The sequence below is a fragment of the Copadichromis virginalis genome, linkage group LG23 (genome assembly GCF_057382275.1).
Source record: "Copadichromis virginalis isolate Kocher_CV1m ecotype Utaka linkage group LG23, C_Virginalis_male_GT1.1, whole genome shotgun sequence".
Lineage (NCBI taxonomy): Eukaryota > Metazoa > Chordata > Actinopteri > Cichliformes > Cichlidae > Copadichromis > Copadichromis virginalis.
In genome coordinates, this window is record NC_140639.1 from 16,119,191 (window position 1) to 16,138,833 (window position 19,643).

The 19,643-nt window shown below is 39.2% G+C and overlaps 1 protein-coding gene across 1 annotated transcript in view; it reads left to right on the forward strand.

Moving 5' to 3' along the window:
* The first annotated feature begins 11,124 nt into the window (after nucleotides 1-11,124).
* Nucleotides 11,125-19,643, forward strand: part of tbl1xr1a (TBL1X/Y related 1a) — a 51,127-nt gene continuing 42,608 nt past the window's right edge. Inside the window, exon 1 of the mRNA XM_085449723.1 lies at nucleotides 11,125-11,534. The gene's annotated coding sequence lies outside the window, so the exon portion shown is untranslated. The remainder of the gene's footprint in view (nucleotides 11,535-19,643) is intronic.

Below are 19,643 nucleotides of genomic sequence, written 5' to 3' on the forward strand. Positions count from 1 at the left end.
ATAAGAAATCCTGAGAACCATCAATTTCACACCCGAGCCTCAACCGTGGGTTGGGGACTGCTTTATTAGACTTATCAATCACAAGTCATTTACCAATGAGGATATCCTAATTTACCCTCTATTGTGACTCTGATAATGACCGTAATTTTCAAAATGAACTTCATATTGTATTCAGTATGATTTAGACTTATCAATTGAGTCGATAAAGTCCTTAAGAAAATGTTGTGTGGGGTCAAAGAGAAAAGGATAGTTTTCCCACTGACTTTTATAAAGCCGAGCTTGCTGTTCAAACAAAAAAAGCATGAAAAACCTGGTTTAAACCATTTCTCTTAATGTATCATAAAATGAATTGCTTCTTTTTGAAAACAAGAAGTCACATCCACGGAAGCACAAAATTGCCTTTCTCGTCTTTGCAGATGATGTGGTTTTGATTGCTGCATTAAACCCTGACCTTTAGTCTGTTTCTGTCAGGTTGTGCTGAAAAGGACCCAAATGCAGATTCTGAAGCTAAACTTGATAAACAAAGACAACTTTTATTTCAATGGAGTATAAACCCATAGAAGCCCAAAACATAACAAATAAAGGGAACTGAGGCCATGTCCACACTAATATGTTTTCGTTTGAAAACGCATCTTTTCCTCTCCATTTTGGCGTTCCGTCCGCACTGAGACGGCGTTTCCAGTCAAGGAAAACGGAGCGTTTTGAAAACGCTCTCCAAAGCGGATCCATTTGAAAACGCCGTTTTCGCGTCGCAGTGTGGACAGCAAACCCGGAGCCTTTTCGAAAACGATGACACATTTTAGTCATGTGATGCAGTCATGTGACCAATTAAACTAAGATAGCGGAGGGCATTACACAGCAGTTGATTTGTTTGCTCTCAATTTTGACAGCCCTATTAAAGATTAATATCATTTTGTACATGCTCCAGATAGATTCTCACTCTCTTTTGCATCTTTGTGCTTTTTTGTTACTCGCGGCAAAAACTCCACCTCATTGTTAGTCCATTAAAAAAACTCGTTGCTTTTCCTCAACATTTCAAAAAGCCGGAAAATAAATAAACGGCAGACAGAAATGAGGCAGGTCGAATCAGCTTACGTTTCACCCTTGCGCAATACAGGAACATAACATTTTCGATTGTTTCAAACGTCGTCTCAGTGTGGATGGAAGGCCAAAATGGAGAGAAAAAGATGCGTTTGCAAACAAAAACGTATTAGTGTGGACATGGCCTCAGACTGACAAACACCTTCTCAGAGGAGGACATGGAGATGGCAACAACCGTGAAAGGTCATGAGGTGCATTGCATAGACAGTGTGCTGATTAGAGTGAAGATTATGCCACATTTAACCAGAATAGGCCGTAGTTGTAGGTGCAGTTGTTAGAATTCTGCTGTTTTCTGATCATAGTGCCAACAATCTGTGATCTGATTCATGTTGAAGTCTTTTTTATTATTGGCTCCAGAAGATCAGCAAGTTTTCAGTGACGATGAAAACCCCTTAAAGACACCAGCAAACAAATATAAACCAGGTTTAACACCACAAAGTAACTCAGTTTTACTTGATGTACATCTGAGTTGTCAGTGTATCAATACACAACCAAATTCATGCATTGCTGTCTGACATTTATACATTATTCCCACAGACTGATATGACAAGCATATCCTCAATGTAAAAGATTATTCTAAATTTCTGAAACGCAGCAACAGCAACATGGGGGATGTTGACGTGAGATTGATAGAGCAACAATACAATTTTACAGCTCAGTGATCGAGGTCTTGTTTCCACATAAACACTTGATGCACTGGCTGTTAAACTCAACACATTTAAATCCTCTCCTGGCACTTTTCTGTTAAACTTACACTGCTCTGAACTTTGAAAATTTCTTCAAAACATGTAGGCATATAGGAGGCACAAATGTTTAAAATTATCTTGAAAAGAAAGAGGCTGCTTTTAAGTTCATTTCACATTTTAGAAATAAAGTGTTTTTGGTCTATATTTTTTTTTTCGTGAACCATAATAACTGAATTTTAAATACCCAACAAACTGTAGTGAGGGCTGCATTTTTTAAATAAGCATCTAAATACGCTTTTATGATGGACAAATGAACTGGCAGGTGAAGATGACATTTCTAGCTTTATATTTTCTTGCTATATTTTCTGTAAGAAACATTGTTCTTGGTGTCTGAGAACCCGAGAGAGAATGAGCATGAGGTTCATTCCTCTGATCAGTCAGTACAGCCTGTGGTTAAGAAGAAAATACCATGACAGGAAGTGATGGTAAGACATGGTGACATGATGTCTTAATATGTTCTATTAATGATTAAAAATCTAATATCATCTTGAACATGCTGCTGTGGGTATTCATGCATAGGGATGTCTGCAGTTAGAGCCTGTTCATATTAAAGTGCCACTTGGTCATGAAACATGGAGTACTGTCTCCTGAGAATGAAAATCTATCATATGGTTCAAGTTGTGGGTTAAAACTTGGTCTTTTATGGGTTTTTAAGTGGTAACATTTGCCATGTTTTTACTAAGCAATTCTCTTTTAAAATGGTAAGCAACACTATTATAGCTGAAATGTGACTGTGTTCTATATAGACAGCAGTTGATTAGCCGAGTTGATCACGCAATCAATGTATTAGCACATCTACAGCTCCATTATTAATGGGTTAGAGCCTGTTACAAACTGCTAGGCACCCTGTTTCTCTGCTTATTCTAAGCTAATCAGGGGCTGCATGGACTTTTTTGTGAACAGCAATGACTGCAAAAATATTTCCTTGAATACAAGAAAACTCCACAGGGTACCTTTAAGATGGATTCAGACAAGTGTTCCAATACTATTTCAAGGTTTTGTCATGGTTGTGTCATATTACTACTGGAGTCATTTATACAAAATATATTTTACTCCGAGGCTACAGGGGCTTAAAAATAAACTAACACACAGCCAAACCATGCTTTACCCGGTGTGATATTAACTCTGTGTTGTGGACTTTGATGAATGCATTTGCGAGTAGGCTCCTACACACCTCTCAGCAGATACAGTAAGTGATACAGTATGTGATATGAGCCGTCACACATCATCTCTCTCCATTTTTTTCAAAGCGCTCCCCGCAGAGAAGCCCTATTTATGTAAGTCAATCATAATCTGTCATATGCCATGACTGAGTTGGAGCCTGCAGCAGGCGCTCAAGATTATCACACCATTTCAAGGCCCCGGAGCCACAGATTTAATGTATAATCCCTGTTCGCCTTATTTTCTATTATAATACAGTTACCATTATTATTTTTATGTTCCACCGGTCAGCCAAAACATTTTTTCTGAATGTGTCACCTTGGGCTCTGTGAAGCAGTGGCTGATTAATTGGGAATGTAATTGTTAAAATAATTCATATTGGAGAACAGAGGCCAGATTTAATGGTCATTTTGTACAATCGTGAAGTGGGCAGGGCTATTTTTTCCCCCTTGCTTCTGGAAGTCAAACCCAGTCATAAAATCCCACATTTCTTTCCCAGAAGCTGTCAGGTGACTGGTACAGTATTACAGCTTGGATTGGTCTAAAATTCCTATGGTTAATTAAATTTAATTAAATTTCATTTATATAGTGCCCAGTCACAACAGTTGTTTTACCTTACTTATTGTAAGGTAAAGCACTATAATAATAGAGAGAAAACCTCAACATTCAGACAACCCCCATAAGCAAGCTCTTGGTGACAGTGGGAAGGAAGCCCTGCCTTTTGAACAGGAAGAAACCTCAGGCAGAACCAGGCTCAGGGCGGGTCAGCCATCTGTAGTTACTGGTTGGGGGGTGAGAGAAGGGCGACCATACACTTTCTTTACAGTAAAAAATCTAAACAAAGGCCTAACAACACTGTGTAGTTATTGCATTAAAATCCAGCGAACGAACCTGAATATAAGAACTAGAACAAACAAGAGAGATAAAAAACATTACACTGAGACTGTAAAGGTTATCTCTATGTTTCCCCATAATGCCCACAGTTTTTCTACTGACTGATAAAAACACTTTTATACACAGAATATTTTAACATAATTTAATAATATAAACACTTAGCTATAAATCATGAATAAAAAACAGATTTGAGTAAATTAAATATTTCGTGGTACTAAGTGTAGGCTGTCAGTTGTTTACCTCAGTTGTCAATCTGCTGGGTTTCCATGTCTAGTTACTCCGAGGGAGGCTATAAAACTTTGTGAATGTAGTCCTACACGGGTTGATGAGTCAGTCGAGCTGACCTCCGTGCAGTGACAGTGATACTGTGGTGAGTTGCTGAGGATATCCTGACCTTTTCTGTCAGTTAGCACTGCTGTTTTTGCTGCTGTTAGCCAGCATTAGTAAAACTTTATTTAAAGTGGATCTGATATTATTGGCCTCAGACTCTCATACGATGTGCGAAAATAATCAGACTGTTCATCAGAGAGAAAGTTTCCTTTTTAGGACACTAATATTAGCTAACATAATGTTAGCTTGTAACAGGCCATTGTTAGCTGTCCAGAGATTTGTCGTATGTCTAATCTATTCACAGTAAGTGAATTGAATAAGTAATTGTGACAATATTAGAGATAAATAAACACTTACATTTTCTTGCGTTAGAGCACTGCCTTCAGTTCAGGAGATGAGGCTTGAGGCAATGAAGATGATGACATTTATCCACATGACGGTCACACGCTCTCTTTCCTTAGTGTTTTTCCTTCTTTGGTGAAGGGAACCCTTTCTCAGATGATGCAACATAGGTATGATCCTTTGCAAGTTGAATCTGAAGTAAAATTTGCCTCCATGATTAGGAAATCCCTACGAGTTCCCTCCTCCTTTACCTTTAGGATACTACGCATGTGGGAACAGCAATGCCCTTATCTGTATTCAGTATGGTGGGATAATACGGTAGCTTCCACAAATCAGTGTGCTCTTATGTGTTTTTAATTAATTAATTATAAGTTTATGAGAATGCATATACAAAATTATTTTTTTTAAATTTTGTCAGGTTTATTTGCACACCCTATTCATATCTTCTCCTCCTCCAGCTTCTCAGATAACTTCCCTACATTTTCAACTTCCTTTCACTCAGGAGAGTCTTTAGCTGTCTGAGCTGGATTTCCTAGTTGTAAATGTTAATGTGTAAAGAGGTGAGCTGAGATCGATGAGGATATTAGACTGACCGGCTTCCATTTGTCTTATCAGCCTGATGAGGAAGAACACACAGTGTGGACACTTTGTGTGTCATTAGCACACATAAACACACATACAAGCAAATGCATGAAAGACATGTCTTCCAATGTTTCTTCTCTCTCTCTCTCTCTCACACACACACACACACACACACACACACACACACACACACACACACACACACACACACACACACACACACACACACACACCAGAAATAGTCATGCAGTATCTGTTTTTCTCTGTCTCCATCTCTGCTCTGCTAAATAATTTAATCACTTAAGAGCAAAAGCCAACCATGCAGTCCCAGTCTCTACCATGAAGGGTAAATTATAGCCCAGTAGGTAGAGAACAGCCATTACTGTATGGTCTATGAAGACATATTATAGAGCCACACTTTGTTGAGACCTTGTCATTGTCAAAGCACTAAATATGCCAGAGGTGGAATGACGTATTACTACTACTTTGAAGTGGATATAGTCTAACGTTGCTATGGGTTTTTAAAGGCCGATGCTGTTGTTGTTGGATGTGCCTGGCTGAAAAATGTGGCAGAAGGAAGGGCATGTTTGCTTTGAGGTTATACAGTATGTATGAGTTCTCCAGTCAGAGAGAGGGCGGGGAGAAACGAGACAATGGAAGGTGAGAACACAAACGTGAAACCAATGCAAACATCTGTACACAAGGTTACAGTTACACAAACATGGAACATATGTTTAAGCCTATTGCCTCTTTTCCACCAGCATGGTGCGGGTGTAAAGCCAGTTCTGCCTCAGTTCTTTTTAAGAACCAGTCCACATTTTCACTGGTCTGAGAACCAAAATGATGTCTAGAACTTAGTAGCAGAAGTTGAAGTCATTTCTATGGGAAGAAAATAATTGTGAATCTGTGGGATCCATATGCTTATCATTCTTGAAATCCTTTTGGTAGCTCCTCCCACATTCACTACGTTTCGGGGCACTGAAGGACACCTTACAAGCAATTGAATACCAAAATCACAGTATGCATAAAATAAGTCAATAAAGTATAGAATTAAAAAAAAAACAGCATCAAATAGAATAGGCAAGCTTAAAAAGATGTCTTTTAAGACTGACTTTAAAGACGGAGAAGAAATCAATATTGTAAATGTGATGCGGGGGAGAGATCCAAAGACAAGTGGCCAATCAGATGGAAGTGCTAAAGCCTATGATGGCAAGCGGGTAGTATAATGAGAGTAAGATAAGAGGAGGATCTCAGAGTATGGAAAGGAGTGGCAATGTGCAGAAGATCAAAGAGATATGAAGGTGTGAGAGTATGGAAAGACTTGAAAGGAAACGAGTAATATGTTCTAGGGAATGGCTTCTAGTAACATTATGAGCAGCTACATTTTGCTCAGAGTGAGGAATTTGCAGAGTTCTCATCTGACTCTGCAGCTCCTCTTTAATTTTTTGTATTTTAGTTTCTTTTAGCTGGTTTAATTCAGCATAATAAGTCTAAAAACTTCTAACAGGCTCACAAAAAAGCACAGGTTTATTGACTAACTAGCTACAGCCCTGTCTCCTTGATGCCTTCCTATGCATCAAAAACGCCAGTAGATTTTAAAATGAAATGTAAATACAAGCAGATTAAGATTCCCTTTAACAAGTCAGGAAACATGAATAAATGTGTGGCTTTGTATTGTCTCAACACCAATATCTTAACATGTTATGGCCAATGATTATGTAGCACCTAAATGTTATTGACATGTTTTAGTTGTATATACAGGCAAGTTCTAGCAAACAGGGTCACTGTTGAGTAAAGTGAAGCTTTCATCATTTAAACAAAGACCTGAATCATATTATAAAGCCAAGGGAAGCTTGAGCTTATAATAATAGCTGGTTTTAGAACAAATATTTGCTGTAGCAGCTAAAAGCCAATAAAATCCATACCAACTATTATGTTGCCAGAGGTAAACCTATTAAAGAGACAGAATGGAAAGACACATGATCAGTGTCAGGTGTCCTGTTCCCAGTCTGGGAAGCATTTACCTGCAGGTCTATTTGAGGTGTATGTCCAATTAGACCTGATAGAAGCCCCAAAAAACTGGGAGGAAAGAGATGTCTTGATATTTAACTTCATTAAAGGAGACATGACCAAAAAAGTGCATTAGGAGTGGAGTGTAATTCACCATTTTCCAGCTGAGAGTTGGAGTGATGTCAGGAGTAAAAAAAAAGAAAAGAAAAAGAAATTGATCAAAAACCTTTTTGAAGCTGGATTTGGGATGAAAAGAACTACACATTCAGACTCTCTCAGACTTACAGTTGCAATGGCAACTAGGCTTTCAATCCTCCCTGGCACAGCTAATGATGCTTTATATATACACATATAAGACATTCTTGCAGGTTAAGCTACTTCCCTTTTTTTTTGGGTTAACGAGCACTGAAAATAAAGTTCATACCACAGCAGAGATTTTCTAAAGCATCTTTTTTCAAAGGATTATTCCAGTGTCACTAGGTGTAACTCACACTGTTCCACTCCAGGTAATTCCTTTTGCTGTTGTAGCTGAGCTGCCATCGAACACAGTGAATGACAGAAATTCCATGTTATATGTTGGTAGGGACAAATATTAAATGGGACATTGGTATTGCTTTGTTCACATCTGCTATACCTCTCCTACTCATTGCTGCAGTTCATAACACAATAAATTCAATCTACATGCAACACTCTGTCAATGCTAAACATCAGGGCGGAAGTATGCATGCACAGATCACACAGTTATTAATAACCTAACAGTGGAGCTGCTCTACTTGAAGACACATCAACACGTGGATTTTTATTTTTTAAATACTGGCATCAATTTGGTGGAAGCTTTCATTTTCACCAGCGTTCACTTCAGCTCCATTCTGCGCTCCTCGGAGTTCAAGGACACAGTCATTATTGAACACCTTTTTGTACAGGGAGGTTTGCTAAAGTTTCTTCCTCTACATGCAGCTTTTGTAAAGACTGCTTAAGCTTGCATGAAGAGAGGAGGTTTCGTAGCTTTTCAACTCACTCCGTGGAATATGTTCTTAAGAATGCTGTCAGGCTGTATGTACTGCATTCACACCTCACTGAGGTCCCATCACTATGTGAGCCAGGCCGCCTCGAAGCATCGTTTTATCTGATCACCTTGCAACCACAATTCCTCTTGTGCGCATTTCCATATGCGCTGACACATGCTTTTCTTTCTATCTGAAGCCACTAAATAGATTTCAGCACTTTAATTTGATTACTTTTCGTACTGTGACATGTCAAAATGTCTGCTGGTTGTTTACACTATTTACACTACTTGTTGTGTTTCTGTCACCCCAGCTGTTGTTGTTGTTTCACATAAAACATAAAGGTATTAAAGTGGTGCTTACATGCTTCCTCAAATTTTGACAAGAAGGTAAATATGAGCATATTTATAGAACAATTTTTTTAACTGCCCATGAATGCAAGAGCTCTGACAGCCTAATCATTTTCAAATAAGAGCCATTGAATTCTCAGGCTACACCCACTGTGGAAAATATACTTATACACAACAGAAAATACACAAAGCTATATGACAGGGGTGTAAAGTAGGACAAAGCCATGCTTACCTCTTCTGTTGCCATTTGTTCACTGGTCACAGGCTAGACCACCCCAGTCTTAGCATATCCGATCTTCATTTTGATCCCAACTAAAGTTTTATGACTGTACCTGCCATGTTTGTAGTGGAATTTCTGCACGCGGACATGCATAAACATCTGGCTAAATACTCAAAAACCTCTTTGTGATAGTTCAATTACAGTAGGCTTTAAAAAAAAGCTTGTTTTCTGCTTCTTCACATTCACATGAAAACAAGTTTTAACAGATTATGTAAAAAGGGAACAAGGAAATAAGCTCTAAAAAATATGTTGAAGATGACGTTGCCAGACGTCTAGACAATGTTGAGGCTTGTTTAAAAACTGAATGATGATGATAAGCTGTCTTAGGTTGTTGAAAGGTTTTCTAGAAGAATCCCTGAATTCCTGTAGCATGAATACCATACTTTCATAACTCACTCATTAGAAGTGGTGGTGGTTGGGTGCTTACTGTAGAAGGCACAGAGAAGAAGAAAACACTGAGGCAGAGTACTGCATAGAGATAATGTGATGTGGTTTTCCAGAAAGCCATTACCCTAATAGTGGTCTGCTTTGCCCCCGTGGTACTCACTTCACAGTTTGCCACAGTGGAGCTGTTTCTAAATCATTGTACCCCCCTGATTTGTTCAGCCGCTATGGGGCAGAGATGCCGTGATGTACCACTGGTGGGATAGCTTCATTTCCTCCTAAAACAAATACAAGAAAAGTCATCAAAGTCTTCAAGGGAGAACAGTGTGAAAATAATTGCACCATCAGACTTGCAGGGCCCCTCTTGTACTACAAAACTCTCCAGGCATGTGAAAGGGAGGGTGAAGAAAAAACACTGACGTTCCCCCTCACCCTGTATAAAGGTCATTACCCATCCCCCACTCTTCTTGTTATAGCCACACTAAAGCTCACACTACACAGCACCCCAGGGCTTTCTGTCTGTGTGTCTCTTTGTCTCAGCTGAGCCTTATCTGTGTGCGTGTGTGCATGCTGATGAGCATATGCTTTGGGGTAATACATACATGAGTTGCTGTCTGTTTTTCACAGTTTATGTCTGCAGAATACACATCAGTTTGCGTCTGCTCATGCCTCTCCTTATAGGATGAATTTACATGAGAAAGCCACCACCACACACTTCTCTGTCACCTCATGAATGCTACTGTGAACACATGTGGTCACATAACACCGTTCACCTCAGTACGTCTATGTATTATCCTGAATAATACTTGATGTTGCGTTAAAAATAATGGGGTGAAATTAATAAATGTTACCAGCTGTATTTGTTATCATGTGGGCTGCTTGTTGTGTGATTTATTCAGTTTTCTTCTTACATCACAAAATCATTATATAGGAAGTAAACAACAAGCATTTTTAAATTACCTGTTAAATTAATTTACTTTGTGGTTTATGTGGGAAGTTATTTTCAACTGCAGGGTTTTAATATTGTGTGCAATCCCACAACTGGCCACTAGGATATATTAGCTAAACTCTGTGGGCCGAGCTTAAGTGTCAAAAATTCCACTTCCTGGAATGGCCACTAGAGACCAGAACTGTAGAGACTAGAAGTTTTGATCTTCCTGTAAAACATCTACAGTGGTGCAATTAAAACAAAAATATCTATTTAAATTGTGTTAGGGCTAAAAGTTTTGTTTTTTCCAAATGATACATGTGTATTTGCTGCACTTTCTTGTAGTGGTTCTGCCCAGATCTATTCACACCGTAACAAATAAATTTCCAAGCACGCAGAAGACTGAATGTCGCCTTGTGCTTATTTACATAAAATTTACATCACTCAGATCTAAGCTAACCTTCGCATGGTCATGGACGTGTACATTTTGGTATGCACCAGGGAGTTGATTGTTCATTCACAGCGCAACATTCCTGCACACTCTAGTTCTGTTCTTGTGAGCTATAAATATGTGCATGTGGAGCTGGTGATATTGGTTATATTTACGTTGCCTATCATCAACCGACTCCAATAGCCCTGCTTTTACTAATAATTAAGATAGTTAGCATGTGGTGTGCGAGCCAGCATTGGAAGGCTTAGTTCCAAACAACAAAAGTACATTTTGTTCCTAAAATGTTGCCTGAAAATTTTAATTGTTATCGCATAAAAGAATCGTATTTTTTTTTTACATCGGTTTTTTTTTGCATAGTTCCATAAATAACTAAAATGTGAGCTACAGTATATTTTTCATGTGCATAACAGCATGCCTACAGCTACACTCCAAAAATAGCTACGTAGTAATAACAGTCTACTACTGAGCAACATAAACGGATAATTAATTTTAACCTAATATTTCTGAGTTGTTTTTGAGGAGTTACCGCTTACCCCCAGCCTAACTACACCATCCTTCTCCATACTGCGACACCCATTTTGATGTTTATGTGACTGGAGTGTGCTTCCTGCAGAGAGAGGAGCTCAGGCCTAGCTCATTTTCGCCTGGCAGGTCAGATGCTCTGTGTTTCAGTCTGAAGCCGTTGGCTGCTACTGAACCGTTTGGCTCTTTTCTCTACTAGCGAGCAAACCTACAATCTAGACCCAACTGTACATCCAGCTCATTTTTAAGGGGATTTATCACTATATATGCCCGTGTTTCCAAAACACATCGGTCATTGGGGATTCCTAGCCCCGCTTGGCCGGGTCTGAAGGCAGTTATAACGCTTTTTTCGAGGTGTAATTAGAGCTAGAAAACAACGGTGGTGGAGGAGATTCCATATTAGGAGCACAGAGGAGAAGGCACCCCCCTTGTGTGATTTGGAGCTTTTGGTGAGTGTTTACCGTCTTTCCGCTTGATTATTGCCGTTATAAATGATAACCTCGCGTAGATCGATCACGCGTGGCTGTGAACGCGAGGTTTCGCCGGGTTATTGCGCTGTTTCGGACGTTTATTTTTATAATTTTTCTCGAGTGTGGGGGATGGGCAGCCTCAGCGCGTGAGTAGGCGCGCGCGTGTCGTGTGCATGTGTTCGAAAGCAGTTCTCGCGCGTGGTTTGTGTTTGTGAGCGCGCCCTTCCTTCCTGCAACTCCTACTAGCTTTGAATTAAAACCAGTGTAATATATTTTTTGTATTATTTAAACCCAAGTCATTAGAATATACATTTCTAAGATAATTTATATTGGATTCAACCCACAATAAATTAGATTGAATATGACATCAAACTTTTTACTTTGTCACTTAAGTTTTATTATTGTGAAGTAACTATTTTCGCCAGTTATGGTTTAATTTATTCTGTTTTCTCTTACTTAACTTGGACAATTTGTGTGTTTCAACGCACTTTGTACTTGTTAAATAACGCAGTGTGTCTATAAAACCATGAAGGGTTATGAATCAAAACTGAAACTGTTTGAGCCCAGTTAGCAGTTGTGCCAGTCTGTTGTGTTGTGCTTTACAGGCTCTTGTTTATTTTTTTGTCTGTAGCATACCTTGGATTCATAATTGTGACAAAGTTCAGGTCATAGTATTTCATCATGTTATTTACTTTGTTACCTTTGTGCCACTTTGATTGAAAGCTTATTACAGAGCTGTGGAGCTGGTTGTTCCAAAGCCATGGACGATATGGGGGAGGGTCGAATACACACAGACAGACAGACAGACAGACAGACACACACACACACACACACACACACACACACACACACACACACACACACACAGGAGGGCCACTTGCCAACCTTGCAAAGCTCAACTCAATGACACAATGTACCAGTCCCAGATAAGCCTTCACTATCTAGCAAGGAAAAGGCTGGCAATAGAGACTGTTTAGCCTCAGTTACATTTCACAGGCTAACTGGGTTAAGATATTTGTAGGCTTTAATATATATCGATATTTTTAAATTCATTTGTCATTATTTTTTTAATTGACCTGGTCCTTTCATGGGATTTTAGTTCTTTAAACATTGTAACGAATATTTAAAGTATGTTATGTAACACACACAGTCTTGAGTCCAGTATTCACACATAAACTCGGGCTTAAGCAGCCCTCATTTTATTAAGGGCAGCTCTTATTGGGTTTCATAGCTGATAATTATCAACTCTTTGAAGCTAAGGACCAACCACACCATAAAACATGTCATCTCAGGTCATTGCTTTTTTTTGTCTTTGTGGGTTTTAAGGTCAGGCAAGGTGTCTGTGCTTCATATTCACAGTGCGTAAGAGTTTAAAATTGCCTACAGGGCATACTCTGCTACATGTGCTGCAGACAATGCAGAGAGTTAAATAAAGTGACGCAGAAACAGATATATTCCGATAGGCTAATATGGGCTGTTAGCATCAGCTGAAACATATACTTGTGTCCTTATTCACGTGCATCTACAGCGTTTACCACCCTTAGGGCTATCCATACAGTAAGTGTGCTCCAGAAGAATAAACTTGAGGTTTGCTCTATGTGTCAGCTATTTAATGTGTCTCCTGTTTTTGTGACCAGGAGGTCACCATTTATGAATGCATGAGAGCTGATTTTTAGATGTCAGTATAATCCTAACTGAAAGTGCTGGATCGGATATCGGGAGCAACCTGCCGATCTGTTAGCTTATCTGTTCTTTTCAGTTCAGTTCTAGTGGAGAACTAACGTGGCATAGATGAAGCTAACAGCAACGGGTGAGCTGTTCTGAGGTATTTCACACTGTGGTCAAGTTAGTTTACAAGTTCAAGGCTCGTTTACAAGGCTTTTTTATTTACTTTCACTCTCGTTATATCTGTTGTTATGGGTTCATCCCCAGAAATGACAATGACACAAAGCCAGTTGTGTGACCTCACAGTTATTCAGTATTTTTTTCTTTAATCAGGAATCATTGACGACTACAAAGTCTGCTATCTAATCTCACATTGTTGGGCTGGATATGCATATGTCAGCAGTGAGCTCTCTGTCAGTTTTTATGGTGTCATAGTGCAATTTTTGACTGCTATTAAGCAACACATCCTTTGTTTGTCCTAGTGCACAGATGACTAGGGCTGCTCAATTAATCGAATTTTAATCACGATTACGATCTGGGCTTTCAACGATCATTAAAAATGACTGAGCCGATTATTAGCCCCTCCCTAATTTATCCGCGACACCTTAAAGGCCGGTCCGTGAAAATATTGTCGGGCATAAACCGGTCCGTGGCGCAAAAAAGGTTGGAGACCGCTGATTAAGAGGACCCGAGGGAAGCTCGGAAAGCTAAGCAGAAGTTATTTGGAGAGTGACTGCCGTTGGTTGAAAAGAGAGTTTAAAAAAAAACAAACTTCAGTGGTGTTGCACACTATTTTATATTATTTTTTTAAAGTCATTGTTAACCCTTTAAAGCCGTCAGAGCAGCACGCTCCGTTTTGCGTAACTATTTTTAAATCCCTGTAGAACCTGAACCGCGTAAGCTAGCGCAATAATTTGTTTTGCATATGAAACCGGAGGAGTTGTACTTACATCTGATGCCATCAGCTTGTCCTCGGTCACGGTTTCCTTCCACATATAGCTTTGCAAAAATTGCATAAAAAGCGCTTGCAGGAACAAAAACATAATATTCCAGAAACACGCTTTGCCGTTCCTATCAGCTGTTCGTAACACTTCCCACAGTGAAATGATGCACCTGCTGTTTTCTTTGCAAATTTGCATCATAGGATTGTTTTTTGTTTTTCCTGCAGTATATAAAAATTGCTGTATCTCCAAAATAAAACTATGAAGACACTCAAAATAAATTTCCTGTTGTTGTAAACTATTTTTTGCAACTTTATTGTATTTAAAGTTTTGAGGGATAAGCCTCTTAAATTTCTCCAAGTAGAAATATATGTAAACAAAACAAAAGCGATTTTCAATTTTTTTTGTAGTTTATTGCACTTTTTTGCAATTTATGTAATTACTATGGACTTAATGCATACATATTATTAAAATATGGGCTATAACAGTTGTATTGATGTATAGCAACTTGAAATGCTCCCACAAATGGCACTACAGCATGTAAAAAAAAATAATATAAGCTCTGGTGGACTTGGTTCTATAGTAGGTCTTAAAGGGTTAAATAAATATCGTCAAATAATCGTGATCTCAATTTCAGTGAAAATAATCGTGATTATCATTTTTGCCATAATCGAGCAGCCCTACAGATGACTATAATGGGGAAATTATGGTTTAGCAGTGGTAGCATGTTCGCAGTCAGGTGGCAGCTACATACTGCCCATCTACCTACAGAGACGTACCATACATAGTACTATAAATGAAAAATCAGTGTGTCACCCGACAAGACAGTGACAGCTATTTTTACAGCTATAACTATCAAATCTATAAACGTGAAGATATAGATACTAAAATTGTGCTACTGTATGTCTCTTTCAGCTCAGCGTATAAAGACAAATCACTTTGTCCTGTACAGTAGCTTGGTGTGACTTTTACTCTCTGTGGAAGTGTCACTGTTGAGTTCACAGCAATCTCAGATATGCGCTTTTATCTTGGTTTATGTGCTGTTATGATCAGAGCTACTCCTCTTTCCTCTGGTTGTATCAGTTCAGTTGTGTTTTTAAAGAACTGAACCACACAACAAGAGAAACCCACCAAAACCTAAAGCTTTGTGTTGATCGTTAAAATTGGGATCACCGCTGAACATGTTATGTGGGTTTTTTGGTTAAAAAAAGACAAAAGAAAGAAGAGCTCATACACAGCATGTGCTGGCCTCCCCTCTGCTCCTTTTTTGCACCCGTTGTAGTGTTTTGCATCGTAAGTCACACCTGAATAGACTCTGAACAGACATCCACAGAGATTAAAATAATAATCCTGCATGTAGGTAGGAGATGGAATGGGAAGGAAACTGATCTTTGAAAGGCTCATAATGTCTGAATCACCTATTTTTACTGTATTTATAGATGTTTAAAATATAGTTCTGTCTCACGTCTAGAACGCATACAAACACACAAGTGTAAATTGGAGCTTAACAGAAATGATGCTAGTTTCTGTACTGTGTCTATTTTGTGTTTCACCATGTGCGTGTCTGCTCTCTCCAAAGATGTAGAAGCACTTTTTCCTCTGTATACATAAAACATGCTTTTTTTAATGCTGCAATGATCCTCTCGAACTAAGACAGTGAGAAACATTGTCTTCAGAAACATTGCCCTCATTGTTTACCCTCATACAAACGTGACGCATATTGTCTTCAGCAGAAATCCGCATCTATAAATACTTAACCTGAAATTGGCAACTTTGCAGTGGTAAAGCAATTAAAGCAATCTTCTTTGTAGTCTGATTGTCCTTTTGCCTCCCTGTAAAGTTGCCAGTGTCCAGCCAACTGTAGGTTGCCCAAAAACAAGTGAAAGAGAAAGAGTGGGGAGTTTATTTGCCACTTCTAGCTTGAAGAGAATGAACATAGTCTATATCAGGGAGCGGGAGAGGTTCCCTGCTGTAATTAGTGAACATAAGTGTGACCATTAGTGGATGATGAGGGATCGGTGTAGAAGCTCCACATATTCACATTAATTTCACAGAGGACAAAGTTGTGAGCATGAACTTGTTTGTGTGTGTGTGTGCCTGCGCTCTCTCACACACAGGGATGGTATAATAGGTGGAAGTCCCGTTATGAAGCCTCAGGGTGAGCTGTGTGTGTGGAAGCCAAAAGTGAGGAGCGGCTGGCGGATCAGACTGTGAAACTGCACTCTTTGGCTACCAACTTGCAGTTGAGAAGTTGTTAGATAATGAGTATGTCCAGGATAATCTTCATTTCTGAGTAACTGTAATTTACACAATGAACTTAATGTTTTATTCAGTAGGACTCAGACGTAGCGCTTGAGGCCATAAAGTCATCAGGATAGTGTTTACTGAGCTGAGGGATTTGAGGGATCGAACTTCTGTATAACTTAGTCTTTTTGCAACCACAAGGGTCGCTAGAAGGATTGCAGTTAATCAGTAGAATGTAAGTTTAAAGCAGTTCAGCATCTTTTATGTCCATGGTGTGGATGCGCCCACATATGCCCGTGATGTAAGAGGTGGGTGACATTCACATCAACATGAAGCTTTACATTGGAAGATTAGGTTTAATATTTTAATGATAATATTAATGTACTGCATTAAAGGGGGGAATGAGCTACAATTGGCTTGCTTGGTATTATCCAGCAGCTCAACACTATTGGCTTTTTCCCTACAAAAATGTCATATTCAAAACCATCAGGGAGGTTTTGGCATTTAACTACAGGAAAACCACCAGAACTGTCATTTATAAAATACCTTTAAGCAGTGTATAATTTATTGTGGGGTTTAAATTACATTTTTGTGAAATGGTCATAGAATAACAGGAAAATGCCTAAATGTGTGTCAGCTACAGTAACAAAGACTCTTTGTCTTAACTATATGTGGACCAAGGAGTGTTTAAACCAGGAAAAACATTGCCTGTTGGTAACTGTGAAACTTGAAACGGCAACATGATGGAGGTTGTGTCGTGTTTTTCTACTTTCACATTTCCTTTCACGCTACCACTATTTATCGATGAGGTAATATAGCTTCTAAAACACGCACTAGAAGAAGCTAGAATGATCTTTAAAACATTATCTTAACTGATAACATGCTTAACTTTGGATTCATCAGTACTTGAGTTTTTTGATAGATTAGCTATGGCATGATAGAAAGCTTTGGGGGCAGGGATAGCTCAGTAGGTAGAGTGGTCGCCCCATGATCGGAAGGTTGGGGGTTCGAATCCACTGAACAGCTACCCTGAGGTACCCCTGTGCAAGGTACCGTCCCTACACACTGCTCCCTGGGCGCCTGCTTAGTGGCTGCCCACTGCTTCACTGCATTTGAATGGGTCAAATGCAGAGAAAAACAAGTAATTTTGCCACGGGGAGCAAATAAGTATACATTATTATTATTATTATTGTTTGAGTGGCTGTAATCAACTTCCTGTAAATTTTACAATTTCCTGAGCTGAAGCACAACATTTCAGTAAACAGGCAGAGATGTGTCGAAATCCCGTTGGACTGTGACAGCTAATTGCCTTGGTAACTGTTTCTAAGCTGCCAAGGTTGTTGAACATTCACATACTGGTTCATTTCTCTGATTGTCTTGTGAGCACGACGTTTATGACTGACCCTATTGTGTCTAACACCAGAGTATAAAATAGGACAACAAAGGAAAGCTTCAAGTTCAAGTCGTGATCTTTGAAATATTGTGTGGATGTTTTTAATATGGACTGAATTTGCCTGTTTGTCATTGATATAGTAGAGCACATGCTGAGCATAGGACAGAAGAATAAGGTTTTGCTACAGAGCAGGCAGCTGAGTCATGTTATCTACGCAGGACACATTTATTGCTTGGCCTTAATAAATCACAGAGGAAGCGTGGTGGTGGAGTAGTACAGTTATGTAACCAGTGCCCGTCATCAGTGTTGTGAATTGAAAAGGGAAAGACAAAATGGACTAAAGTGCAGTGAGTGAAAATGTCTTCCTTGGTTAGATAATGGCCTGACACGAGATGGAGAGACGCACAAATATGGAACTACCCTGGATCGTGTACATACCTGCCATAACTAAACAATAAGTAGGTCTTATTTCCTCAATGAGTACAGGGTTTGTGTGTATAATTTCTGGGATGTCGGAAACGTAATTTTAATTGACTTGATTGAATTGACCTGGAAATTTACCACAGATAGTTGTTGTATAACATAAGGGGCTTTACGTAAATTAGATCAGTACGTCACTAAAACTGTGAGTTAAACACAGATAAATACAAGATTTGGGTGGTCTATAAATAATGTTGGACAGTAACAATTAGTTTATGCTTTTAACATGATGCATCACGGCCATAAAAGTTCATTATTTACTTCTTTGACTGTTGGGTTCAAAAGGACTTGAGCTGTTAATGGTGTGACATTAACCTCAGCTCAGTCATCCACTGAGTGCTGCTGTCAGCAACATCCTGTGGCATTGCCGGTCATATATGTTTGTCATTCTTGAATGGCGTCAGAAAAAAGAAGATTCAGTGAAAGTGTGAAAGTTACCATGGTGATAATAGCGGGTTAAAATGATAGCGATCTTTGTGGCATTAAAACCTCTGGCTTTAGGGTCAACATATGTCAGATTTTCCCCCATTTCCAGTTCACGTGCTCGTATAGACAGCTCACTGTAGAGGGAAACGAGGAGTATCACCATGGCTACAGTCCAAGATGGCAAACCTGGATGAGAGACTCTCTGGAGAGGCAGCTGAACATGTTGCTCAGATATTTGTCACAATTGTGTAAAGTCGTAACATTGTTCTTTTGTTCTATTAACACTTAAAAACGTTGTTGTGGATGTGGAAATAAAGATTTACAGTAACACTGTGCTATTTACATACTTGAGGTAATTTAGTACCTTTGTGCTTGTGGCACAAAAAACAAATGAATAACACAAAACTTCCTGCTTGTTAGAGCTGACAGGGTAACAAAGGAAATGGGCCTTTGTGTAATGTAATTTGATTCTAAGTGGAGTTTTTCTCCTTTGGCAGGCTTGTGTTTTGTATGATATTTGATCTGATCACAGAAATTATCCTCCAATACAGTGGTTAGCTATATTTACCAAATAGTTCAAACCTGTTATTTAATTGGTTTAAATTGTAAGTTTGAAGGTCCAGGAGTTAGGTGTGCTTATTATCTTTGAGGACTGTATTCAAAACGCGCTCTCTCTCTCACACACACAGTCATGCTACATGCGCATCCACGCAGATCTGCACCACACACACACACACACACACACACACACACACACACACACACACACACACACACACACACACACAGTTGACAGCAGTCACATGGTGTGTGTGGCAACCTCAGGGGTCAAGTTCAACATTGTGAAGAATGCTTGGTGCTCAGCGGCCCCTCCCCCTCTTTACTCAAAAGGCTTTGAAGTTTACAGGCCTGCAGCTCCCTTTCCCCTCTGCTGCAGTG